Raw genomic sequence first — 27,175 nt, 5'->3', positions numbered from 1 at the left:
TGCTGGACAATATCAAAGGTTAATGTATCAAGAAACATTGTCTTTTATACCCATAGCTTTAAAATTCCCAGGATGGTTTTGTAGTGCCTAGAGAAAATGATATGATGAAAGGACACTTTAAAAATAGCTTACGGTGACCTCTTCTATCTGTTGTAGTTAATAACTCAGTGCAGTCACTTAGGCATTTATGTTTAAGATGGAAGGTTTTCAGTTTCTAAGTGATTAGCTCCAGAAAGCATCCCATATCCCTGCCAGATTATAAATTCATCCATCCATCCATCCATCCAGCCAGCCAGCCAGCCACTAATTTCTCTTCCCATTAGACTTGGCACTAAGTTTAACTGGAAGAGTTAAGACATACTTCCTTTCTGAACTCACAATCAAATGAAAAAAAAAAAAAATAACAGCATTGCTACCCATAATAAAATCATTACCTCCTCAGAATTTGGGTGGGATTGGCATACATATATGTCTCTATCAAAGAAAATAACTAGTGAATGACTTTAATGGAGACTCTCCCTTGAAGTATTGCCAACTGATTGTTAATTGTGGCCCAATGAAGCAAAAATCATGAAATCAACACAACACTGCCAGTCTGAAAAGTTTGTCTTTTTGTGCATAAATTGGAAGTCAACGTAGTCAATTAGACAATATCAACTGTATCCACAATCAATAAGTTACCAAGCTAAGAACGTATGCATCTTTAACTACACAAAAGACTACATGGATGTCTACAGGTATGTGGAACTCTCAACTGTTACAAACTGAGCTCATTAATTTTTTTCCTGAAACTAGTTCTTCTCTTTCCTTATTCCATAATTCCATGAATAGCATTCCTACCAAGCCTGTCCTCCAAGCTAAACATCATCTTTCACATTCATCCCCACATGCAGTTAGTCAGTAAGAGCTGTATATTCTATCTGAAATGTACGTTTTGAATGGAGCCCTTTTGCTTGATTACTTCAGAAAAGCCTTTATTATTTTTCACCTGTATTACTGGAACATCTCCCAACTGTTTTTTAAATTAGCCTTTTTTTGTTCATTCCATCCTCCACCTTGCTACCAGAGTGATTATCCTGAATGATAAACCTCACTATTATGCTCCGCCACATAAAACCTCTGACTTCCCACTGCCTACAGGGTGAAGTTCAGATCATTTAGGGTTACATACAGGGCCCTTAATAACCATCCTCTCCAGACTCATCTCTAGAAACCTCCTCCTGCCCATTCTATACTTTGGCCATCCAAAATATTTTTTATTCTAGGACATGCCACAGATTTCCATACCTATATGGCTTTGCACATATCATCCCTTATTCCTGGAATGCAGTTAATTCATTCATCCAATAAGGCCAGACACTGCAGTATGCATGGGACATAGTGGTGAAGGGGATAGCTGGTTGCTGTCACTTGCATGAAATTTATAGGTTTGCAGGGGGGGGGGAGGAGTCACAGACATGCAATAAAATGGGCTTGTCCTATAAAAGAATTGCTTAAGGTTAGTGGATGAATGTATAACAAAGACATTTATCATAGCTCAGGAGGTCAGGAAGGATCTCTTCGTGGAAGTAACAGCTAAGCAGAATCCTAGGTAGGAGGTGCAGGTGGGGAAAATGGGAAGAGTGTTCTAGGCAAATAAATGCAGGTTGAAGTCTTGTAAGACAGTGTGGGGCATTCAGAGAAATGAAAAGAATTAGGCAGGCTGAAATTGGAACCAGAGTAAGAGTAGCAAGAGATGAAGTAGAGAGATATCATATCATGGAAGGTGTTTTAAATCATGTATGGAAGACTTGGCTTAAATAGCATCTCCTTAGACATGTCTATGTCTATGTTCTACATTTCTCTTTTCATTCAGCCACTGTAATAAATGCTACTCAATACTACACCTCTGTTTGCATGTATACACGCCCCTTTATCCTTGCAAATCTATAAGCTTCTTGAGATTCCAGGAACAATATCTTATTTGTCATGGTATCCATTGTTCAATGCAGAGTACTAGACAAATATTAGGTGTTTGATACACACTTACAGAATGAGCAATAGATTAATTAATGAAACTAACTCAAAGGGTTAGGGGTTTATGTCTAGGTGGACACATAACTTCTCATGAGACTAAACCTCCAGATCACTATGAACCTTCGTCAAGACTGGCATGGATCTGGTGTGGGGAAGGAGGCAAGCCTGCATCTGTAGGCTAAAGGGCACTGAGTAACCACACTGAGGGAAGTTCAGAAAAGCTGAAAATGACACCAAGCGGAATATTCAGGAGTTCTCAACCTTGGCTGCACATTACATTCATCTGAGGTACATTTAAAAATTATTAGTGCCTGGGACTCACCTCCCCCCCACCCCGCAGATTATACCAGAATATTCAGAATATTGGTTCTCAGGGGCGCCTGGGTGGCTCAGTCAGTTAGGCATCCGACTTCGGCTCAGGTCATGATGTCACGGTTTGTGGGTTCAAGCCCCGCATCAGGATCTGTGCTGACAGCTCAAAGCCTGGAGCCTGCTGCAGATTCTGTGCCCCCCGTCTCTCTCTGCCCCACCCCTGCTTGTGCTCTGTCTCTCTCTGTCTTTCAAAAATGAATAAACATTAAAAAAAAATTTTTTTTAAGAATATTGGTTCTCAACCTTGGCCGTAGATTGGTATCACTTAGGGAGTTGTAAAAACCATAGATGCTTACGTCCCACCTGGGAGATTCTGATGTGATTGGCAGAGTAAGGCCTGGGTATGAGGCTTTCAAAAAGCCTCCAGGTGATGCTGAAGTGCAGCCAAGGTTGAGAACCACTGGTCTATTTGGCATAGGTATCTTTATAGCCCCTATGTGATTCTAATGTGCAGTCGGGGTTGAAGAACTCAGGTACAGATTAATGGCTCTAAACCATGAATATGCTTAACAGTCGCCTGTGGGAAATTACTAAAATGTATGTTTATGACCCCTCTCCCACCCCCACTTTAGAGAGGTTAATTCAGAAGGTTGTGAAAGTAAGGCCTAGGAATTTGCCTTTTAAACAAACACTTCAAGTGATTCCAAAGTTGCCGGTTCACAGACCCCATTTGTTGAGAAAGTAAATAAAATGATTTTTCATTATTCTTTAATGCCCTGGATAACACTAAATGGGGTTTTTCCAAGGGTCTCTGACTGATAAAAGCCCATGGATGAAAGTAATTAGTGTTAAGTACCACCCCATTCTAAACAGTGTTCCTTAGCAAAGGCTGTCACTAGAATCACTTGCAGAGTTTTTAAACCAGTCTGCTACCCCACACTAATTATATCAAAATCTCTAAACCTGAGATCCAGTCATCAGGATTTTTGTTTGTTTGTTTGTTTAAGCTCCAGATGATTCCTGTGACCATTCAAGGTTAAGATATATCATTCAAAAAAGGTGATCAAGGAAACCAGGCACATCCTATTCAAGGCTGAGCCAGAAATAAAAAATAAAAAATAAAAAATAAAGGCTGGGCCAGCCCTGTCACATTACACCATAGGCCTTTTCCAGTCCTGAGTAAACAGTAATTGTGAGATGAAAAAAAAAAAAAAAATCCATGGAGAAGTGTTACATCACTAATTGGGGTCACAGTACTGTCTTTGCTTCCCTTGTGTCACTGAGAAGTGTTCACAGTAGAACCAATGGTAGCCACTGGGGGGGCCTGAACGAAGGCAGACTAGACTCTTTCCTGGGTGCACAGGAAACGCAATGGACTTGGTGGTCTGCCTGCCATCTATGCCTATGTGATCAGAGGGAGAGAACTGGACAGCGGAGCCCACTGGAGCCTGACCCATCTTGTCGGTACCCACCCAAGAGAATCGAGCAGTATGAGGTCACGGGATATATAGCAGTTGGTAAAAGCCAAAAGAAGTCTAAGAACCAAACGTGGGAGAAATCAGATCCCTCCAGCCCAGACTTGGCTGGTGCTACAAACAAAGAGGTGATGAGTGGATAAACTGGATACGAGACTGGAATTTTCAAAGTAATTCTGATCCCTTTTAGCTCTGTAAAAGTACCAGAAACCTACAAGGCCAGGACCTGGAAGGGAGCAAAAGAAGCCTTTGAGTCAGCAAAATGCTTGCTTTTAAAACTAATGCAATAAAGTGTGCGTAGTTTAGTTACGAGTCCACACAATGTTCCTATTCAGAACCTCCGTGCACTTATTTTATGAAACTATCCTACCAAATTTGGTTACTAATATAGAAGTTTGGGCTAACTAGTTTAGTTCAGGCTAGGAGGAATATTAGGGAAGGATGGGGAGGCTGCCAGACAAACAATGAAAGCAAGAAGATCTCAAGAATATTTTCCAGAAACCCACTCCTCCTCTGGCCCACCATTTCTCAGGTTCATCCCCCTACTCATTACCTAAGCAAATGCTGGGGTATTACCTTTGCCCCTTCACGCTTTCTCATACTCTGGATTCCATTAAACCGCACTTCTTTTTTTTTATTACTAATGTAATTTTAATTGAAATATAATTAATATACAGTGTGATATTAGTTTGGGGCATAAAACATACTGATTCTTGAATTCTATATGCTATTCAGTGCTTATCACAATAAGTGCAGATAACATCTGTCACCAAACAATATTATTACAATCTTTTTTTTTTCAGGTGTACAATTTAGTGATTCATCATTTACATACAAAACCCAGTGCTCATAAGTGTCCTCCTTAATCCCCATCACCCATTTAACCCATCTCCCTATCACTTCCCTTACAGTAACTATCACTTTGTTCTCTATAGTTAAGAGTCTGTTTCTTGGTTTGCCCCCCGCACCATGTTCATTTATTTTATTTCTTAAATTCCACATGAGTGAAATCATATGGTATTTCTCTTTCCCTAACTGACTTATTTCACTTAGCCTCATACTCCTTTGCTCCACCCAGATCATTGCAAATGGCAAGGTTTCATTCTTTTTAATGGCTGAGTAACACACACACACACACACACACACACACGCACACACACATCTTCTTTATCCATTCATCAGTCAATGGACATTTGGGCTCTTTCCATAATGTGGCTATTGTTGATAATGCTGCCATAAACATCGGGGTGCGTGTATCCCTTCGAATTAGTATTTTTGTATCCTTTGGGGAAATACCTAGTAGTGCAATTGCTGGGTGTAGGGTAGTTCTATTTTTAACTTTTTGAAGAACCTCCATACCGTTTTCCAGAGTGGCTGCACCAGTTTGCATTCCCAACAGTGTAAGAGGATTCCTGTTTCCCCACATCTGCCAACATTGTTGTTTCCTGTGTTGTTAATTTTAGCTATACAATAATCCTCACTTTTTAAAAAATGTTTAATGTTTATTTATTTTTGAGAAAAAGAGACAGACAGACAGAGCATGAGTGGGAAAGAGGCAGAGAGAGGGAGACACAGAATCCAAAGCAGGCTCCATGTTCTGAGCTGTCAGCACAGAGCCTGACGCGGGGCTTGAACGCGAGAACAGCAAGATCATGACCTGAGCCAAAGTTGGATGCCTAACCGACTGAGGCACCCAGGCGCCCCAAAAGTCCTCGCTTCTAAAGGCAACAATAACAATAAACTTTTATTTAATGTCTATGAAGTAGGGGTCACTGTATACTAAGAGCTTTACATTTTCTCCTTACAACAACCTTTATGTGGTAGTAAATATCCACATTTTGCAATGAGAAAATTGAGGCTTCTACAGAGTTTTCAGTATCTCATTAACAAACAGGAGATCTGGGCCTGGAGTCCGAATCTAAGTGATTCTAAACCCTGTGCCTTTTATTTTTATTCCATTCACAGCTTTTCTTTTAGCAGCTTTTCCTTCAACATTCAGTACTTTTATAATAGCTCTGTGCTCTGCAGGCTTTCCTGGTCAGAGGCTGAGCTCTTAATCTTTCCTCCCTCAATAAAGATTAATCCCTAGTCCATTTACCAGTAGACCCCTTTCAGATAGTATTCGCTGATCATCAGAATCACCCGGAGAGCTTTTATTTTTTTTTTTATTTTTTTTAAATTTTTTTTTCAACGTTTTTTTTTTTTTTTTTTATTTTTTTATTTTTGGGACAGAGAGAGACAGAGCATGAACGGGGGAGGGGCAGAGAGAGAGGGAGACACAGAATCGGAAACAGGCTCCAGGCTCTGAGCCATCAGCCCAGAGCCTGACGCGGGGCTCGAACTCATGGACCGCGAGATCGTGACCTGGCTGAAGTCGGACGCCCAACCGACTGCGCCACCCAGGCGCCCCTCACCCGGAGAGCTTTTAAATGACAAGGAGTGGTTCCCAGTCTTGGCCACCCACTGTAGTTACCTGGGAGCGCTGGGGAAAAAAAACAAAAACAAAAACAAAAACAACACAACAACACATACCTAGATCCTACCTACATATATTTCTGCTTTCATTGCTCTGGGGTATGGCCTAGACATCAGGATCTGCAGAGCTCCTCAGTGATTACAATGTATAGTTATAGTGAGAATCACTGATATGGAATCTTAAGATATACCCTGGGGATTTTATTTTTTTAATTTACATCCAAGTTAGTTAGCATATACTGCAGCAATGATTTCAAGAGTAGATTCCTTAATGCCCCTTACCCATTTAGCCCATCCCCCTACACCCTGGGGATTTTAAATAAAAATGTGACTTATAATATTAGTATCAGTTATACATAATATTTAGTACCACACTTATTTAAACATTTTCCTCCTCTTTTTAAAAAAAAAAATTATTTAAGTTCAAGTTAGTTATCATACAGTGTAGTATTGGTTTCAGGAGTAGAACCCAGGGTTTCATCACTTACATACAACACACAGTGCTCATCCCAATAGGTGCCCTCCTTAATGTCCATCACCCATTTAGCCCATCCCGCACCCAGCATTTTACTCCTCCTAACAGCACTATTATCCTCATTTTACAGAAAAGGAAACTGTGACCAATAGAGTTAAAATTACTTCCCCAAGGAAACAGTTAAGTTGTAGAATTAAGATTTGAATCTCAGTGACATGGCTCTAGAATCTGGGCTACACTGAGATGTGACTCAGAATCCATATTCTTAAAATCATTCCCAGCACTTCTCCAAGGTTGTTAACAGAGATTAAGCTAAGCTGATCAACAAATCCTTACTTGAGGGTGAAATGCAGTGGTTCTCAAATTTTAATCAACAAACAAATTTAACCCTGGACCATTTATTATTAAAAAATGACATAAAAAAGGGGCGCCTGGGTGGCTCAGTCAGTTGAGCGTCTGACTTTGCCTCAGGTCATGATCTCGCCCTTGTGGGTTCGAGCCCCGGATTGGGCTCTGTGCTGACAGCTTGGAGTCTGGAGCCTGCTTCGGATTCTGTGTCTCCTTCTCCCTTTGTTCCTCCCCTGCTCGCACTCTGTCTCTCTCTCTCTCTCTCAAAAATAAATAAACATAAATATCTTTCAATTGACATAAAAAGAACATGGAGGGTTGAGCCTTGAAATCTGCTCTTTTATTAGTCCTCTCAGATGACGCTGATGCAGGAAGCTGGTCACAGAGGCATCTCTTCAGTTTACTACTGACAGACAGTTTTCTATGTGATCCAGAGCAAGGTGAGGTAATGGTCATCATTTATTCAGTGCTTACTGACCCTACTTATATCATTTTGTAATATCCTCATAAATAAATAAAAGAATTACTATTGTTTCCTCTGTGTACTTAAAGATAAACAACGAAAAACTAAGGCTTGGAAAGATGAATTATCTGGGTCAAGGCAATACAACGAATAAATGATAGGGCCAGGATCCAAAACCACATGTTTGACTGCAGTGTCCACGCTCTTATTTATTTCTCTATGCTGCCACAGAAAAGGGAGTAACAATAAAATAAAGGTATGGCCAAAAAAAATTTTTTTAGGGGCCCCTGGGTGGCTCTGTGGCGTCTGACTTCGGCTCAGGTCATGATCTCACGGTTTGTGAGTTTGAGTCCTACGTCGGGCTCTGTGCCAACAGCTTAGAGCCTGGAGCCTGCTTCGGATTCTGTGTGTGTCTGCCTCTCTGCCCCCTCCCCTACTTGCCCTCTCTTTCTTTCAAAAATAAATAAACATTAAAATTTATTTATTTATTATTATTATTTTTTTACATAGCATCATGGGTCATTATATGCTGGGGCAAATAACACTACCCAAAGTCTCAGGAGGCAACCCTTCAATATATTACGTTATAATCAATATGTTCTTATTGATAACATATTTTGACCATTGAAAAGTGATCAATCATCAACTGCCTCATGGTAGCAAGATAACATATCTTGAAAAGATTTCCTTTAAGATAGGTTGGACATTACAACCCAAACCAAGAAAATACTGAGAATTAAATGGCATGTGCTTCTCGTGATCTGGGATAATCCAATTTTATCATTTTCTTTTTTCCTTTGCGGTGAATTTTTATCAACTTGACTGACATTTAGACTGAAGAATTTGACCTATGACTCATCTGAATCTGGAACCTGGGTGAAGATGGATCTGGGTCATTTAAAGCATATTGTCCACTAATTCCATAAACATGCACTGGGTTCTGTGGCAAACAATGCACATTATCTACTCCAAAACCATCTAAAACCCGCATGTCCCTTGCCTTCTACTATAAAAGCTGGAAAGCAAAAATACTTTTCTTTCCAGACTCTTGTCATCTGGCCAATTGTTTTAAGTGTAAAGGCACTGGGTATGGCTTCCAGGAAGTCTTTTTAAGTGGACAAACTGCTGACATATGCCTTCAGCAATTTGGTCTTTGTACCTTTCCTCTTTTCCCACTTTGCGATCATACAGAAAACCCTCCCATGCTAAGGAAGGTGGAGCAGGAAGAAGAAAGGGGCCTAGCCCTTGATGCCATCACTGAGCTGTTGTACTAGCCTTGCCTCTGAGACAAACACATGCTTTCCCACCTGGTTTTCTGTGACTTGCAATCAGATACAAACGAACTGATACAAGAACATGTAACATTTTTTTTAAGTTTGTGTACTTATGTTGAGAGAAAGGACACAAGAAGGGAAGGGGCAGAGAGAGAGAGGGAGAGAGAGAATCCCAAGCAGACTCCACAGAGTCGGCACAGAGCCCGATACGAGGCTGGAGCTCATGAACCGTGAGATCACGGCCTGAGCTGAAACCAAGAGTCAGACGCTTAACTGACTGAGCCACCCCGGCGCCCCAGGGAGCACACTTTGAAGACACTATTCCAGGCTGCAGAGCTAAGGTTGATAACATTGAGTCACATGTGGTGGTCCCTTGATGAGGATAGTCTTGGAAAGCCTCTCTGGAAAGGTGACATTTAGAGTGAAACCTGAATGTTAAGAGACAACCTTATGAAAATCCAAAGGAGGAACATCCAAAGAGGATAGAAAGGGCCAAGACCTTAAACTGAGGGGAGCAAGTCTCCATGTTGGAAAAATAGGCAAAACCAGTGTCACTGGAACATGGTGAGTGAGACACAGAGCAAAACAGCAAGAGTGGTGTCCTGGTAAATAATCAGTAACCAGCTCTCCAAAATAAATTGACAAAACAGAACAAAACAGAAGCCCTGACTGGTACCATTTGCTGATTTCTGTTGTGTAAATATTCCTACCATAAGCAGTTTCAAACCACCAATAAAATTCTTCACTACTTCATAATCAGCTCCCACTACACAGATAAATGGTCAGTTTAAAAATCTAAAGCTGTACAACAGAGCATATGTGCCAAGAAAATGAAATAAATGGTCAATAATGCTTTGCACTTCCATGGCTGTGTTGTGAAAGAAAACACTCTCACACTACCGGTTACTAATAAGACATGATCATCAGTGTGTCCTTCTCATCTACCAATCATTTCTGCTTTCATCCACCAAAAACTCGCCATGTTTCTTAAATGCAGACTAACTGGTAAACCCGAAAGATAATCAGCCCAATTTAAATGTGCTCAAATTAAAAACTTCACTCCCTATGGTGTTAAAGATATTCTACTCTGTGTTATTTATCAAAAAGTGAATGACTTCTCTTCATGGGATTTGGGCTGGCATTGGAGTATATAACAAAAAACGTTTGACAGTACTAGAATTGTTAAATCATGAATTTATATAATGACAAAATCCTGGCCCAGACTCTGCTTAAAGTGTTTGCCAAACCTACCACAACCAAAGGAATAATTTAGGCTCCAAAACGAAAAGCTGTAGTTGCTAAGAGAGTCTCTGAAATGGAAGGTACCTATTTCACTTGAAAGTGATTACTTACCCAATAAACAAATCTTTAGGTATACAAAGCTTAAGATACAGTTTTCTTTGTTAAACAATCCATTATGTGGTCAGAATGAGTAATGCTTCCCAGTTTTTCTAGGAACTATATTCAGCATTTCGTCCTTTTTCTTTTCTTCTTCTTCCTTCTCCCTCACCACCTTTTTAAATTCATTCTAATTTTCCCAAGCAGCTAAAATTGAATCTTGATTTGCCTGCATTACCTGAGACCTCAGGAAATCAAAATTCACTTCCTTTTGTTTGAGCTTTCTTTTCTATAATATTAGATGTCTTCCCTTTTCTTCTATAGTTTCACCTCACTTTTCTATTTAATCTCGCATCTATGTCTGTACATCATGACTACCAACTATACCCTTGCTCCTTGAAATTAGCTCATTTCATTTTTTCTTGTTTCCAACCTTCATGGCATCCATGCAAATGAACACCTGATTTGATTGTTTTGGGAATCTGTCAAGGATTAGACCTGAACAAAATGTAATCTGTCTTTGCATGTTTGAAAGACGTTGAACAACCTACTGTCCTCTCCTATACTAAATACTAGGACATCCATGTCCTACTAATTTTTGTATATGCCATTGTATCCAATACAGCATCATGACAATTGTAGGCACTTAAAAATTGTTTGTTGAGTGGAACTGATTGTATGGAATTAGGTTTTCTTGTGACATAAATATAAGTATTTGTATTCACTAGTTAACAGTGATACCTGTGTCAGACCCTACTGACAAGATTTAGACTTCTTACAAAATGTGAATTCTGAGAAAAAGAGGATTTAAGGGACTGGACTCCATCTTTCTACAATGATCAAATTTAATCTTCCTTCCACAAGTGGGAGAAGTAAGAACCAGTGGGTATGACTCAAAAATACATCAAAGTTCATTTTAGCACTTGTGAAAAATTTTAGGGAAGTCTTATTTTAAGCTCTCTGGGGAGATATTTTAAAATACATTGTCCAAACTACAACATTTTGTGTGTAGACAAGTTGTTTCTGAAGTTTCTTAGAAAATGAATATAATGAACACTTATCCACTGGCCAGTTAAGTATACTGGATATATGACTGTAGGAATACAATAAAACTACCGCATACAGATTAGCAATATGATACCTCAATAGTGCACCCCCAGCTACCCAGCCTGTCCAGCCACACTATTATTTATTTATGCTTCATTTATGACTTCAACTGACCTTAGATGCAGCTGGATGAAAGAACAGAATATCTTTCACAGAGCTTTAAGTTTACCTTAAAATTGAAGTGTGTGTATTTTACCTTTTCTTCCACAACTCCTGATCTAATGATTTCTCAAAGTTAAATACTTATTATTCAGCATCTTAAAATACTAGACACAAAATTATGTGGACCCTTCGGCTCTGTAATATTTCCCTAGCTTAGCACATAAGAAAGCAACCAAGCTTTTATATTGGTAGTGATTCTACCCGTGCATATTGTAAAACTGGGAGGCTTTTTTCATAATTGTCATTAGTAATCCCAATTGCCTTTTTCATAGTGCTCAGGAAATTGGAAGAGAAAGACTTTATCAAGAAATTGCTGGAGAGACACCCAATCAAGCTGGGTAAGTTTTCAGAGAGCTTGTTATAAAGAAACCTTACAAATTTAACTTTTCATGTCCTCGAGTGTCTCCTCTACTAGAAAATGAATGAATGTTTTTATCTAAACTGACACACTTTGATATATTATTCTGCTATCAAGCTACTTAACAATATGTTTCCCCTTTTACCTTATCGCTGCTATATCATACTGTCATCCAATTTCTTAGTTACTTTGGGAATTGCATGGTGAGGTTAGCGTGATACTATCTATGTCTGTATCTTTAAAAGATGTTCATAGGACAAGGTGAAGCTTGGAGTTTGCAGAAATGGTTATAGTGAATAGTTTATGCATTTTGTTAAGAACATGATTACTATTAAGATGATTTAAATTTCCAAGTAAAAAACAAAATAATGAGTTTCTCCTCATTATGTTAGATTCCCTGGGGCTGCTTTCTAGCTTTCTATTGATGTTTCTTTTATAAACTAAAGCTTGGGCTAGAGAATGAGGAAAAATACTTGTTTAGTAACTTACTGCATTTTCATATCAAACTAACAAGTAACTAATGAAGTGTTGCTTGGTTATAAGTATAGTTATATGGAATATTGGATAAAATTAAAGATTATCAAAAACAAACCTGAGTACATTTTCTCCTAATTATAAAACAAAATCACATCTTCTGAATTTATGAGGTGTATGAATCTCAATCCTGTGATTTAGACATTTTTTCTTTGTTTAAAAAATCTTTTAAGATTTTCTACATTTTTTCCTAAAATTAAAATGAAGATTTTCAAAGATGATGCAAAATAATTTAACTAAATAAATAACTTTAGGTTAAAATCAAAATAATATATTTTTTAAATTTTTTTAATGTTTATTTATTTTTGAGAGGGAGAGACAGAGCGTGAGCAGGGGAGGGGCAGAGAGAGAGGGAAACACAGAATCTGAAGCAGGCTCCAGGCTCTGAGCTGTCAGCACAGAGCCCAACTCAGGTCTTGAACCCACGAACCATGAGATCATGACCTGAGCCAAAGTCGGACGCTTAACCGATTGAGCCACCCAAGTGCCCCTCAAAATAATTATTGTATGTAATTTTCTGACTCCTAAAATTCATTATTTTATCAAGACTTGTAATCATGGGTATACAGTGATTCCATTCTATAAAATGTTAGTTTTATGATAATCATTTACTCTGACATCAGATCATTTGTTATATTAGAATTAATCAAATGCTGGCTAATATTTTATTTACTGAGTTACAAGATACTATTTTCCATTAGTTTTAGTTAAAACATTTTAGAAGTCCCTATTCTTTGAAGGGTAGATTTCTGTAAATTCATTTGGAACTGGGGCCTTTCTTAAGGATAGGTTTTAGCTTTTCTTTTCAATTTCTTCTGTTATTAAGCTATTTCAGTTTTCTATCACCTGTCAGTTTTAATACTTTCTATGGTCTTAGAATGTGTATTTCATCTGGATTTTCTCTTTTTATAAGTTGTACCAGTGCTCTCTTTATTGACAAACATGAAAACATTTCACTTATGTTTTTGGTCTTTTCAACAATCCAGTATTTGTTTTTATGAAATATATTTTGTGTCATTATGACTTACTAGTACCGTATGCTTTTATTCTTATTACTTTCTTCCTTGTAGTTTGCTTAGGTTATGGGTGTGTTAATGACCCTGCATATTTCCTCAGAATCCCAATTATAGCTGTATCTTGTTTCTTTTGGCAGAGTGGATCATTTCATTCTTGTCTACCATTCAATTTTGATTTCTTATTTAAAGAAAATGTTACTTAGATTAAAAAAAAAAATGTTTCCAAGGGAATGGTTTTAAGAAGACTACACTTTTATTCTTTATTTTGTAATTTTGTTACATATTCATCAGAGAATATTACCTGTGTGATTTCTCATTTTTTATTTTAATAATATTTTTGGAGTCCTACATGGTAAATATTCCACAGATGTCTGAAAACAATAGATAAATATATATACAAACCTATATGTGTACTCAAGCTTGTTAAGTAATTTACTGAAATCTCAAATAGTCTTACTTTTTTGTCTATTTGAGCTATTAATCTCTGAGAAAGTTGTGTGAATTGCTAATTTTTCTCACTATCAGTTTTTGCCTCATTCACATATATTTCAAAACTCTGATGCCAGATACATGAAAGTTTAGGAGGCTAATAAATTTTTTGTAATTTTTCTCTAAATTAAGTATTATCCTTTCTCACATCTAATTTTGGCTTAAATTCAATTTTGACTGGTATTTTAATATTGTTTTGCCATATTTTTGTGCTAATTATTCCTAGTATTTCTCTTTTTAGTGTATTTTTCATTTTGTTATTGTACTCTTCAACTCTGATAGGTTCCTTACATCTTTCATCTCTTATTTTCAACGTTTTTCTTTATGATTGTCTCTTTTTCATATCAGCCTATTATTTTCTTAATTTTCTCTGATATTTAAAGAATGCAATCTGTTTGCTCTATGAATTCTATTTCCTCTGAGATAATTTTATATATAAAGATATACATATACCTTCTTCATAAAGAAGAAGGTAATTCTCAAAGAGTCAGTGATTTTTTTGCTCTGCTTAATATGTATACTTAAAGACTTAGATTAAACTATATGCTTCCATAATCAAATATGCATTTCTATCTGTCAGTAGATACAGTTTCTAATAATAACAGCTTATTTGCAGGAGTAGGTATGCAAGTGACTCAAGAATGGCCACTTCAGCAAGGGGTAATAAAGAGATGGTCTGTCACTGTGTATGGTGGCTCAGTCCACCCCTGGCCTTTGGAAAGCATCGGTGGATATTGCTATGCCTCTTTTCTCATCTCAGCTCCTACTCCAAAATTCAAATGTCCTACTTTAGAGAGGTTTTAACCTAGGAACAACTGCTACTGTCTTGAAGTCTAAAGAAGGAAGAAAAGAGAGGGGATACACTTGATCAACTGAGTTCTTTAATCAATTACCAAATGTTTGTACTAGGAATCCCTTCTGCCCTTTGTATTTGAGTTTATGGTTTTTCTGTAGCCTTCACTGGGAGGATCTGCCCATACCCATGCACTACTTTCTCAGGTTGATGCTTTGAGTTTTAGTCTTCTCTGTTCTGGCAGAATATCACAGTGATTTGAAACAGACAAAACCCAGAGGCAGGGAAGCTGAGGGATTTGAGCACAGGGGATTAAATGGGGGTATTAACCTACCTGAATTTCCTTTTCATTAAAACAAAGATCATAATAGAACCTATCCAGGTGTGTGTGTGTGTGTGTGTGTGTGTGTGTGTGTGTGTGTTGAGGATTAAATAACATAATAAATAACATAATAAATGAAAATGGTCAGCACAGTGCCTGGTAAATGCCTAATAAATGTTACTACTGATTATTATTATCATTTTCACTCATCGATCTGATCCTATGTGCTTGTTACTTCCAGGAATTCTTCAAAATTTTGTATTTTAATAATACCCTTTATCTCCCATCACCTTTTATTTTTTATTTTATTTTTTTAATGTTTATTTAATTTCGACAGAGACAGAGACAGAGCGTGAGCAGAGGAGGAGCAGAAGAGAGAGGGAGACACAGAAGCTGAAGCCGGCTCCAGGCTCTGAGCTGTCAGCACAGAGCCTGACGTGGGGATCGAACCCACGGACCATGAGATCATGACCTGAGCTGAAGTCGGATGCCTAACTGAGCCACCCAGATGCCCCTCCTCTATCACCTTTTAAAATTTATTGTTTGTTTCACATCTTTTTGACATTTATGATGCTTGAGATGGGAGGAAATAAAGGAAACAAAAACCTACAACCTTGGTACAAATCTTCCTTTTATCATGATCCACTTGCTCTAGAAACACATTATGGTATTATGAAAAACACAAAGGCTTAAAAAGCCAAGAGCCCTGGTTTCTAGTACTGAGATTGTTACTCTAACTTAATTTTTAGAAATATGCTTAATTTCTGTCAACTTCAGCATTTTTATCTATAAAATGAGTGTTTTGGACCAGCTGATCCTCTTTTGGCCTTAAAACAAGAAGTGTTCTGCCTGAAAGACTGGTTCATTTAACAAGAGTGCTATTAAGTAACAAGTGGGACACAAAACATGAGGGGTGGGAGAGGGCAGTTTGAATTCCCAAAACAACAGGCCAACACAGAATTTATGCTAAGATGGGTTCAGAGAGGTGAGTTCAAAAGGAAGAATTTCGAAGAAAAGGAGGTTATAGAATACCCTGCCACCAGGTAAACAAACAGTAAATATAAGACAGTAAAAGAAAATGAGTTATTTAAAAGTGCTCTCGATAGACAGTGAGCCTAATTTAAATTTTCCTATGTGCCTGAAAGTAATAAATCTGAATAGAAGCAATCAACTATCCAAATGGAAGGTACCCTAGTGGTAATCAAATTAGACTCCATAAATTTAAAGATGAGGAAACCAAAACCTTACTTGTCCATGATCTAAAGGTTGAGTACTTCTAAGTAGTGTGAAATAGTGATAAAGCCAGAACCAAAACTAAGATACTCTGAATCCCAGGGCAGATCTGTTTCCACTATCCTTTTCAATACTTAATTGAAATTGTTCAGACTTGCTTTTGTCCTGGAGTTCTAATTAAAAATAGCTTGCTGTATACAGAAATGTGTACCAATTATAAGAATGAGTCCAGCGTCTCCTGGGAGGCTCAGTGGGTTAAGCGTCTGACTTCGGCTCAGGTCATGGTCTCGTGGTCCGTGAGTTCCAGCCCCGCACCCGGCTCTGTGCTGACAGCTCAGAGCCTGGAGCCTGCTTCAGATTCTGTGTCTCCCTCTCTCTGACTCTCCCCCCGCTCATGCCTCTGCCTCTCTCTACTTCTCTCAAAAAGCAAATAAACATTAAAAAAATTTTTTTAAATGAATCCAACATTTCCTAAAATCAATACTCACGTGTCTACTCTATCACTATTCATTTTTTTGGGGGGGGGGGTGGAATTCAGATAGATCAGTAATGAGAGTTAAAGTAAGAATTTGCCTCAGGGGAAAGGGTTATGAAAAATAATCAAAATAAATGCTATGGTTTTAAAATGCACAATTGTACGAGGAGTAGGTCTTACCAGAATTAGATATCTATCTGCATCTATTCATAGCATAGATATGGCAAATGTAACTGAAGGAGGCTATTTTTGCTTGATTTTTATCAAAAAGTTGTCTCAATTTTAGGAGAGTAAACTAGTATCACAGGGTTGGAAGAGACTTAATGTTCCAAACTCTACATCTTACATTTGAGGAAACTGGGGTCAAAGGACACAATATGATTTGGCTGAGGTTTTGGACAGGGATAATTTGGGGAAGATGAGTGTTTATTATCAAATGAAAGGTAACTACTAGAGAAAGAGGATGGAAGGCATGGAGACTACATAAGAGATCTCGTATGAGAGAAGAACCATTTCTATCCTGTCTGTAACTGAGACAATAATCATGCACGGTACAGTTTACCTTTAAAAAAAAAATCATACACAGAAATAAGGACTATTAAAAAAATCCTAATATGAGTATCTTTAGTGTAGTTTTAATTTGCTTTTCCCTAAATACTAATGGTATTGAATATCTTTTCAGATGCTTACTTGGGTCCACTTATATATCTTCTTTGGTGCAGTGTCTATTCAGATCTTTTATTTTAAATTGGGTCATTTCTTTTCTTTTATTGAATTTTAAGAGTTCTTTATATATTCTAGACAAAATCCTTTATCAGATATATTTTACAAATATTTTCTCTTATTCCTTGGCTTTTATTTTGCTTAATCTCTTTTGAAAACGAATTATTTTGTTTTTCATTTTTTTGAAAACCAATCATTTTAGATTTGGCACTCTTTTCTATTATGGCTCATGCGTTTTACAGTCAATCTAAGAAATCTTGGCTTAACCCAAAGTCTTAAAGATTTTCTATTATACGTTCTTTTAAAATAATATGGTTTTAGGTCTTACATTTATATTTATGGCCCATTTTGAGTTGATTTTTTAATATGGCACCACAGATATAGTTCATACAGGTACCCAATTTGTATAGTACCATTTATTGAAAGGCCTACCCATTCCTCATTGAGTTTCTGAGCATAAATATTGAATATCAATTGACTATGTATTTGTGAGCCTTTTTTATTTTTTAATTTTTTTAATGTTTATTTATTTTTGAGAGAGACAGCATGGGGGGGGGAGCAGAGAGAGCGGGAGACACAAAATCCAAAGCAGGCCCCAGGCTCTGAGCTGTCAGCACAGAGTCCGATGCAGGGCTGAAACCCACAAACCAGGAGATCATGACCAGAGCCAAAGTCAGACCGACTGAGCCAGCCAGGCGCCCCAATGCGAGCCTATTTCTAAGCTCTATTCTATTCCATTGATCTATATATCAATACTTAAACTAATACCGCCCTTTCTTGATTATTATACCTTTAGAATAAGTTTTGAAATAAAGGAGTACTATAAATCTTCCAACTTTATTTCTGCTTTTCAAGTTTGCTATTCTATACCCTCTGCAGTTTCATGAAAATTTTATAATTCGCTTGTTAATTTTTCTCTTTTTTAAACAAGAGACTGCTGACATTTTCACTGGGATTGTCTTGAAGTTTTGTAACAGTATAGGAAAAACTAACATCCCTACAATACTGAGTATTCCAATACCATAAATATGGCATGTGATTCCATTTACTTAAATCTTTAATTTCTTTCAGCAGTGTTTTATAGGTTTTAGTATATAGTTCTTGCACATATTTTGTTACACTTGACTCTAAATATTTCATGGTTTTGATGCTGTTGTAAATATTACTGTTTCTTTTTTTAGTTTCTAATTGCTCATTGTTACTCTGTAGAAATACAATTGATAGTTTAATGTTAACTGTATATTTTCTCACCTTATAAAAATCTATTCATTTTAGTAGCTTTTTTGGTAGATTGTGTAGGATTTCCTACATAGACAGTCATGTTGTCTGTGAATAAAGACCACCCACTCTGGCTATTTTGAACTTTTATTACAGGCTCATTCTTCTTTATCTGGCATGTTCTATCTTGCCACCAAGGCCTTATTTTCATTTTTGTTTTAGACCCCCTCTCCTACAATCTTTACCAAGTGAAGGCTTATTCAGGCGTCAGATCTCAGATCAAATATACCTTCCTCAGGGAAGTTTTCTCTAAGAGAAGTCTCTATGTTATCCCTTTCCTTCAGTTATTCTTTCATTAATCCAGCCAACAAATATTAAGTGCCTACTATTAAATGCCTACCAAGTGCCTTCATTCTTTCATAGTACCATCTATCTTTGCTTCCTAGCATTTACCATTATTTGAACTTTACATTTATCCCCATAATTATTTGGCTACTTTCTCCTTCCTGTAGATTGTAAGCTTCATGAGAACAAGAACCATGATTGCTTTTTGTTTTGCTTTGACGTCCATGCCTAGCTTAAAGTTTGTAACACGACAGGTACTCATTAAGTATTTACAGAATAAATAAGTGAGCCAAAACAAAATACCTGTCCAGAGGGTAGAGGAAATATTTGGAGTTGGGTTGAATTGCTTAATGCTATTCAACACACACTGTTGTTCAAAAGGCTGTTTACTGACTCTATAACAATAATTCAATCTGTGTGTACATGAAAATGTATCAGAAACTTTTTTAAATGTAATTTTAAGGAAGTTCTATGAGATGAATTGGGACGTTGAGTTGTAGACAGCATGAGGAGTTAATGTTTAAATTCACAAGTAACATAATTGCATAAAAACAGATGCTACAAGCTCATATTAGATTAAATAGTAATTTAATATTTTGTCAGATGAAAAAATTTAATCCCACAGACCACTAGATGTCCTTAAAATTATACTTGTACCTTTTCTAATTCATGAGTCATTAGGATCTAATTAACTAAAATAAACAGGCAAATGCAATAAACCTGAAATGACTTACTCAACAAGGTATCAAATTTATAGTAAATAACTTGGTTTTGTTCCATTTGAGAGAATATTAAATAAAATAAGCTTAACTTTATCTTTGGAACAAGATTCCAATCCTTAAATCTGACCATGGATTCTCTCTCCCTCCCTCTCTCTCTTTTTTTTAATGCAAGACAAATTACTCACACATGAACAAGTTTAATTTGAAAGGCATTTGTTTTTCAAGTGGTATTAAACCACTCCTGCCATAATTTACTGAGTAGTTTTATCTTATCTTTACTTGTACATACACTGAGCACCTTAACTCACGTGCAAATAAGTACTTCATCACATTTTACTAATGCTTTAGGCACATTTATTTTCCCGTTACATTGATCAAAGGTATCTCTAACAGAAAGAGAAAAAAGTAATAGGCATCTCTGAGGAATCACTTTTCTTTTACATGCATCTCAATATTAACACTTATTAATGCAAAAGAAATCATTGTGTTGGTTTATTAGGCACTGATAGAAGTAGCCTTACTATCTTTACCTGACATTTCAATAACAGAATGCCAGTTCAAATGCCATAGAAGTTTGAAAGCAGTGACTGAGAAAAGTACATTGTTTACCTGAAAATCATTGTTTATTTCAAGATATTATGTTCTTCTCAAGCATGGGGTAGATGATGTGTGCAGTAGAACGCGTGACTATCACATTCAAGAACATTTTAAATTCAATTAGGTATGAAATCTATATGGCTATCTGTATCATACATCATTGATCTACTTCAAAAATGCAGGCTATAGAAAAGATGTAATATATATTTTGAAATTGAACAGATCCTAAAAGTTACTCAAGCCAGTCTCCTGAAAAATGCAAAAAAGAAAACCTTTATGTGTGCCAAACCACTATACTTGCATTTTTATTATCATATCATACAATTTGAATTATAAAATTCAAACAAGCATTCTAAGAATCCCCAAATATGAATATGTTACTTCATTCCAAGCAAAAATAAGAGTAAAAAACATAAGGGTTTTTTTTTGGTGAAAAAAATCAGGATTTATTGTTTTTATTTTCAATTAAAATGTCAAATGCAAGAAATCACATGGCAGGGAGTGAGTTGAAGAAAACACAGGTGCCTAATTCACAAGCTACAAAAACAGTATAAAGGTGACCATCTGGGGAGAGCTGGCTGACTTAATTTTCCTATGAGCTTACCGTCTGCTCGATATTTTTCTTCCAAACTCCACATCCTGACCTTGAAAATGCATTTACATGTTTTCCTACATCCATTTCTTTCTGATCATAAATGCAGGGAGACCCAATTACATAAAGGATATTCATACAACAAAGGACATAGTGCGTTATATTTCATTTAATTTCAGATTTCTGAATTTTTTAAAGGTTTTGTTTCAGGTGGTGGCGCTCTGTCAGCTTTTCTGCCAGTCAGTAAATTCCTACACTTTCCCTGATACACCTGCAATTGCTGACATGCACGGTTCTAAAGACAAATGCTTCTTTGAGAACGATGGCTCTCCAGAAAGCCCAGAACGTAGACTTCTGAGCATGTCAAGGAGAGGAGACAGGAACCTAGTACTGTTATCCTGATGTGGATACCACTGATGGATCGCCATCAATACTTACAGGAAAGATGACAAAGCTAAAAGAGTGAGGAATTCCTGACTTGTCACAAAACACTGAGTGCCCAAGTATGCTGAGTATGTTAGGATTTCTGAAGGAGGCATCACACTTTCCTGCCATGGTGAATTAATATGCTGAGCAGAAAAACATTTTTTACATTGGTTGTTTTTTTTTTTATATTTCAGTCTGAACATTGAAAATGATGCAGTCATATACTAAAAAAAAGTATTTATTTTAAAGTACTTGTTGCCACATCTCTTCTAAAACTAGTCTTTTTTGCTCTACCCTGCAGTTTTCCTGGAAAAAAAAAAATAGCAGCAGCTATTATTTCTTCAATATCCTTAATTCATGCTCTAATCATTCCCATTATTCTCCAGGTGTCTGTGCTTCTGAAATCTTTCCAGTCTTGAACCCTTCCCAGGTCAAAGCCCTGGTTTATACTTCGTTGTTCCCCCAGCATCTCAAAGCTCAAAGCTAAACTCATTCAGCTTTGGGGACCAAGATGTTTCTCTTCTGGCTTTTTCCTTTCCCTATTTTCACCACCTATTAGTCAATAAGGCATGCTCATTATTGTCCCTTCCTTCCCATTCCTATAATTCCTCCTCAAGTTCAGGTTGGGTCATCCAGATCACAGTGATAATACAGCCCCAAACTGTCAAACTGTTCCAAAGAAAAATGGAGTACTTGAACAAAGAGTTCTATGATGTGCATTCGACTTGGGAGATTCACAAAGCCCGTCAGAGACTACATTAAAGAAACATCTTTAAATCTGTTTAATCCAGTGTTTGGAAACCTGGTATTTCCTTATTTGTTTCACCATGGAACTTTTTCAAGGAGCATCCAATAAAATCTCTCAGAGTTGTGTTTGTAAAACACTGCTCTTCTCCATACATTTCAATCCTGCAACCAATTTTCATATTAGTTAATAAATACACAGCTCAGATCATTTCACTTCCCTGCTTAAAACTTTCAAACAGGGGCGCCTGGGTGGCGCAGTCGGTTAAGCGGCCGACTTCAGCCAGGTCACGATCTCGCGGTCCTTGAGTTCGAGCCCCGCGTCGGGCTCTGGGCTGATGGCTCAGAGCCTGGAGCCTGTTTCCGATTCCGTGTCTCCCTCTCTCTCTGCCCCTCCCCCGTTCATGCTCTGTCTCTCTCTGTCTCAAAAATAAATAAACGTTAAAAAAAAAAATTTAAAACTTTCAAACACTCTTGACTATCCATCAAAGCTAAGCACCCCTATCTATCTGCACCTAGATATTTCATCTTATCTTTTGTGACTTCATTCATTTCTGTAGTTTCCTAGATGTCAGGCTTTCCTAGATGTCAGATCTATAGTACAACAATTGACCATTCTCATATAAAATAAATGCGTTTCATTAAATAAATGTGTACCATCACTTAGCAATAAATCAACCTTTCACATACAACTACTGTACTCCTTAAAGACTCTCCAAACCTAAATCAAAGTCTACTTTATTGAAGAAAAATAGATTTACTTTCTTTTCTCCATGGTTTGAAAAACTCTGCTACAGATAATTAAAGCTACCTGTCCTGAATATTTTAAGCAAATTAATCTGTCACATTGCATGGTTTTTCCGAAATAAAGGTGGTATGCAGTGTTCGCACAATTACGTCAGCTGGAGAATTGGGGAGTAAATGTGGAATAATCATATTATCTGTGATCACTTCATTTTTTTTTTACCACTGTCAAAATACATATTCTGAAAAAGCAGCATCAATTGAAAATACTTCTAAATGATAACAAATTTGGGGTTGCAATTTTAGCTAAATTGTACCTGTCTGTTTGTACTTCTACATCTCACTTAGGTCAGGTATTATGGTAAGCAAAAAGGAGTCAACAAGATGGACATAACTGTTAACCACAACGTACGGTTCTTACCATTCTTACAGACACAGGCACTGTAAGCACGTTGAGTATTATCTCTTCCTTCAACTACTCTATGATGTGTCTGCTACTTCTGAAAGCAAAAGTTCTCCAAAAAATAATTCACTCTGGCTTTAAAATATCTGCTTCCATTCCCTGTTGTAGTTGTTCCAATGAAGCCTTCACCTGTTTTTCACCAAAATGTCAGAACCACCAATGACGTCCACACGGGTAGACACAATGGTCAATTTCCAAATGGCATCTCCCCTCACCTAGTATCATTCCACACAAATAATCCTTGTCATCTTCCTAAACACATTTTCTTGAACTCTGATCACCATCTTCTTTTGGTTTTCCTCCCCAGCTGGTGCTGGTGCCTCATCTTCTCCACCCTTAAATGTTGGAGTTGCCCAGAGCCGAGTCAACAACCTTCATCTTTTCATCCTCCAGATGGATTTAAATACTATCTATATGTTAATAATTCCCCTATTCACATTTCCATCCTGAACTTTTCCCTTTAGTTCCAGAATTTTATATACAGCTGCCAACTCAAACTCTTCATTTGTGTGTCCAAATTTACACTCCTCCCGGAATAACCTCTTCTGCTCTGCTCTTCTGTTGTCTTTCCAATCTCAGTAAATTGAAGCCTCACTCTTTCCAGATACTCAGGCCAGAGGCCTGATTCATCCTCGCCTACTTGGTTTCTCTCACACTCTCCATTCAATCTCTCATCAAATCCTGCTGGCTCAACGTTCCAATGTATTCAGAATTTGACCACCTATCACAGTTTTTACTACCCAGATCCCAAACACCATCATCTCTCTTCTAGATCCTTTCATTACTTTCTAACTAATCTCCCTTTCTACTCTACCCTCTATGGTTAACATAGCAGAGACCTTGTTCGAACTAAAATCCCTCCCGTGGCTTTGATACCTTAGGGATAAAAACCAAAGCCCTAAAATAGCAAGCCTCAGCCTCAGCCAGTCCGTGGGCACAGTGGCCTCCCTCCAGTGCTTGGCTCATCTCCAGGAAAACTTACATGCCCTCTTCCAGGAGGTGGCCAACGTGGCCCTCAGCAGCCACAGTCGTAGGGACTGGGCTGTGTGGGTCCCTCCCTACAGTGACCCTCCGAGCAGCACGTAAAGGAGCTGGGTGATGCTGACCTTCTGCTGCGTTGGCTGAGCTGGACCCAGTCCCAGGCTGTGACCACCGAACTGTACCTCAAACGGATTCCAGAACTGGGGACCGGGATCCCTTAAGTGGAGCGAACCCCCTCTGAGGCTTGAGGAAAGGAGTTTAGGCCCACCAGCCTTGTAGAGGGCTGGTCCTGGAGTCCCCTAGAATCACTGGCGGCCTCCCATCTCCCAGCCGGGGGCCACACATTCTCAAGTGGCCAGTGCAGCCTGGCGCCATCTCGCGGCTGGTCCTGGGGCTACACCTTCAACTCGGGGTGCTCCTTTGACCACGTGCAAGGCAGAAGCCACACCCATCCCCTTCCCCCTCGGCCAAGCCCATCCCAGTGGTTGATAAAACATCACTAAAAACAAACAAACAAACAAACAAACAAGTCCCTCTCTGACTTCATCTTGTTCACCCTTCCCCTTGTTCACCCTGCTCCAACCACACTGGACTCATTGCTGTCCCACAATACTTTTAGAACATTAGTGCCTCAAGGCATTTACCCTTACTTTTCCCTGTAACTGGACCACTTTCCCCCAGGAGTCCTCAGGGCCAATGCCTCATTCTCTTTAAAAACATCTAATGCATGAGGACCTCCGTGGTCTCCTATGTAAAGGAGCCACTCCTAGTTCCTCGGCTCTCTCATTCCCCCTTAGCTTGCTTCATGTTTCCTCAGGTTACTTACAATTAAATGCAATACTGTGTATTTACTTGTTTACGTACTTCTTGTCTGTCCCTTCCCACCCCAACCTCACTGGAATATAAACTTCATAAGACTTGGGATGATCTGTTGTTTTGGACTGCATTCCCAGGGCCTAGGAAGGCAATGGGACATAGCAAGCACACAAAAACCATCTGTTAAGTGAATGATTGAGTGATAACCGGGCATTATAAGGTGCTCTGGAAGCACAAAACAGGGATGGAAACAAGGCTGAGAGAACAAGAAAAGATTTCTTGCCAGGAAAAGGGAAGAGGTGGACTGGAAGAACTTTCCCACAAAGCACAACATTGCCAAGACCTTGAGTTTATCTGTTCATTCAACAACTATTTATTAAACACCTACAATGTACCGGACTGTTCCAGGCATTGGGGACGTAGAGCAAAAGGGAAAGGTCGTGCAGAATAAAATATTTGGCATATGCTCAATTAATAAAATTAAGAACATATAAAACATAGCAAGAATGTTGGACAAAGGGAAGTCACCGAAGAGTTTAACGCTAGGGATGGCATGACCAGATTAATACTCAGAAAACCAAAACTGAACATAGGCTCACCCCCAGTACCTGGCTTGTTTAATATGTAACCCACAAGAACTTCCTTTCAGATTCCCCAGTAATTTCTAATTGAGCCTAATAACATCAGATAAAGTGAAAAGGTTCCTATGTAAGTAATTTTTTTCCTGTATGTGAATGCACAATAATGGTCTTATAAGTAAAAGTTTTCAAATTTTTCAGAACTTTAATATCACTTAATGTCATTTTATTTTTAAAACAATCTTCTTTCAGTATTCTCTTCTCATATTTTTCAATTATGTTTCTCAAACATACCTATTACTTTTTCAGGGCCACATTCCTTCCTTTTAGTTTCCATTCTTCTAAACTACACTTTTAAAATAATTATAAATTGCTAATTTTATAGTCTCTTTCTGATTTTTTTTTCCTACATCAACTTGTTTTCATTTTTCAGACACACCTTATTCTCTGCGAATTTCTGTTCCCTCTGCCAGAAATGCAGGGTTTATTCACTTAATGATTTGCCATGACTACTGACTCAGTCCAAGGTTCTAGTTTCTTCTCACATGTTTCTATTTATTTATTTATTTATTTGTTTATTTATTTATCTAGCTAGCTAGCTAGCTATTTTTAGAGAGAGAGAGAAAGAGAGGGAGAGCGTGCACGAGCGGGGCAGAAAGGCCAAGGGAGCAATCTAGAGAATCTCAAGCAGCTCCAAGCTCAGCAAGGAGCCTGATGCAGGGCTTGATCCCATGACCCTGGGATCATGAGCTGAGCTGAAATCAAGAGTCAAATGCTTAACCAACAGAGCCACCCAGGTGCCCCTCTTCTCATATGTTTCTAATGTCTGTGAGTGCACCTCTGACAGGGATTATTTGTTTTATGAGAAACCAGCATAGCTAGATGTTTCTCAAGAGTACTGTCTTCAATTTTCTTCCTCTAGTTTGTTCTAGCTTAAGAATCATTTTATGTAAATTTGAGAGAACATTTCCTAAACCAACTCCGTAGTGTATATTTAGAATCCTAGCTTAGTAACACAGGTTAAGGTATGGGAATGCATATCTAATACCTCACCCCCAGTTCTGAATTTCTAAGTCTAGAACCACTTGACACATTTTTCATCTCCCTTCCCCTTCACTTCTACCAAGATGTCAGCTCAAAATCACTACCATTCTAGCCTTCACCTCCCTTTTCATTTTTGGCACCTGGAGATTATTCTTTCTCCCTTGCAATCTCAGCTATAGATAGTTTTATAATTGTTAGATTTTATCTGGCACATCTTGATGCTTGTAATGGGAGAGATTCTGTGTTAGCTCAGTCTACCATATTACAGATTCAGTCAAATTAGTCTCTAAATTAGATTTTAATGTGAAATATGACTAACAACATAAAGACAGTCTACCTAACCTAATAGATACTCAGATGTGCAAATCAGTACCAAAAATTAACTAGGCTGTAAAAAAGCTTGCAAAGCCTGTCTTCCCAACTGGGAACACAATTCCTTATTCAACTAGGTTAGTATGAATTATAGCTCACACAGGATGAGTTAACTTTGCAAAACAGTAGCTGCAAGGGTATAGAA

General features: G+C 37.9%; 1 protein-coding gene across 1 annotated transcript in view; it reads right to left on the bottom strand.

Annotated features, from left to right (window-relative positions):
• LIN7A (lin-7 cell polarity scaffold A) overlaps window positions 1-27,175 on the bottom strand; it is a 127,673-nt gene that overhangs the window by 86,086 nt on the left and 14,412 nt on the right. The gene's annotated exons all lie outside the window — the stretch shown is intronic.

The sequence above is a fragment of the Herpailurus yagouaroundi genome, unplaced genomic scaffold, assembly GCF_014898765.1.
Source record: "Herpailurus yagouaroundi ecotype Mexico unplaced genomic scaffold, PumYag 182, whole genome shotgun sequence".
Classification (NCBI taxonomy): Eukaryota; Metazoa; Chordata; class Mammalia; order Carnivora; family Felidae; genus Herpailurus; species Herpailurus yagouaroundi.
This window is presented reverse-complemented; position numbering and strand designations above follow the sequence as displayed.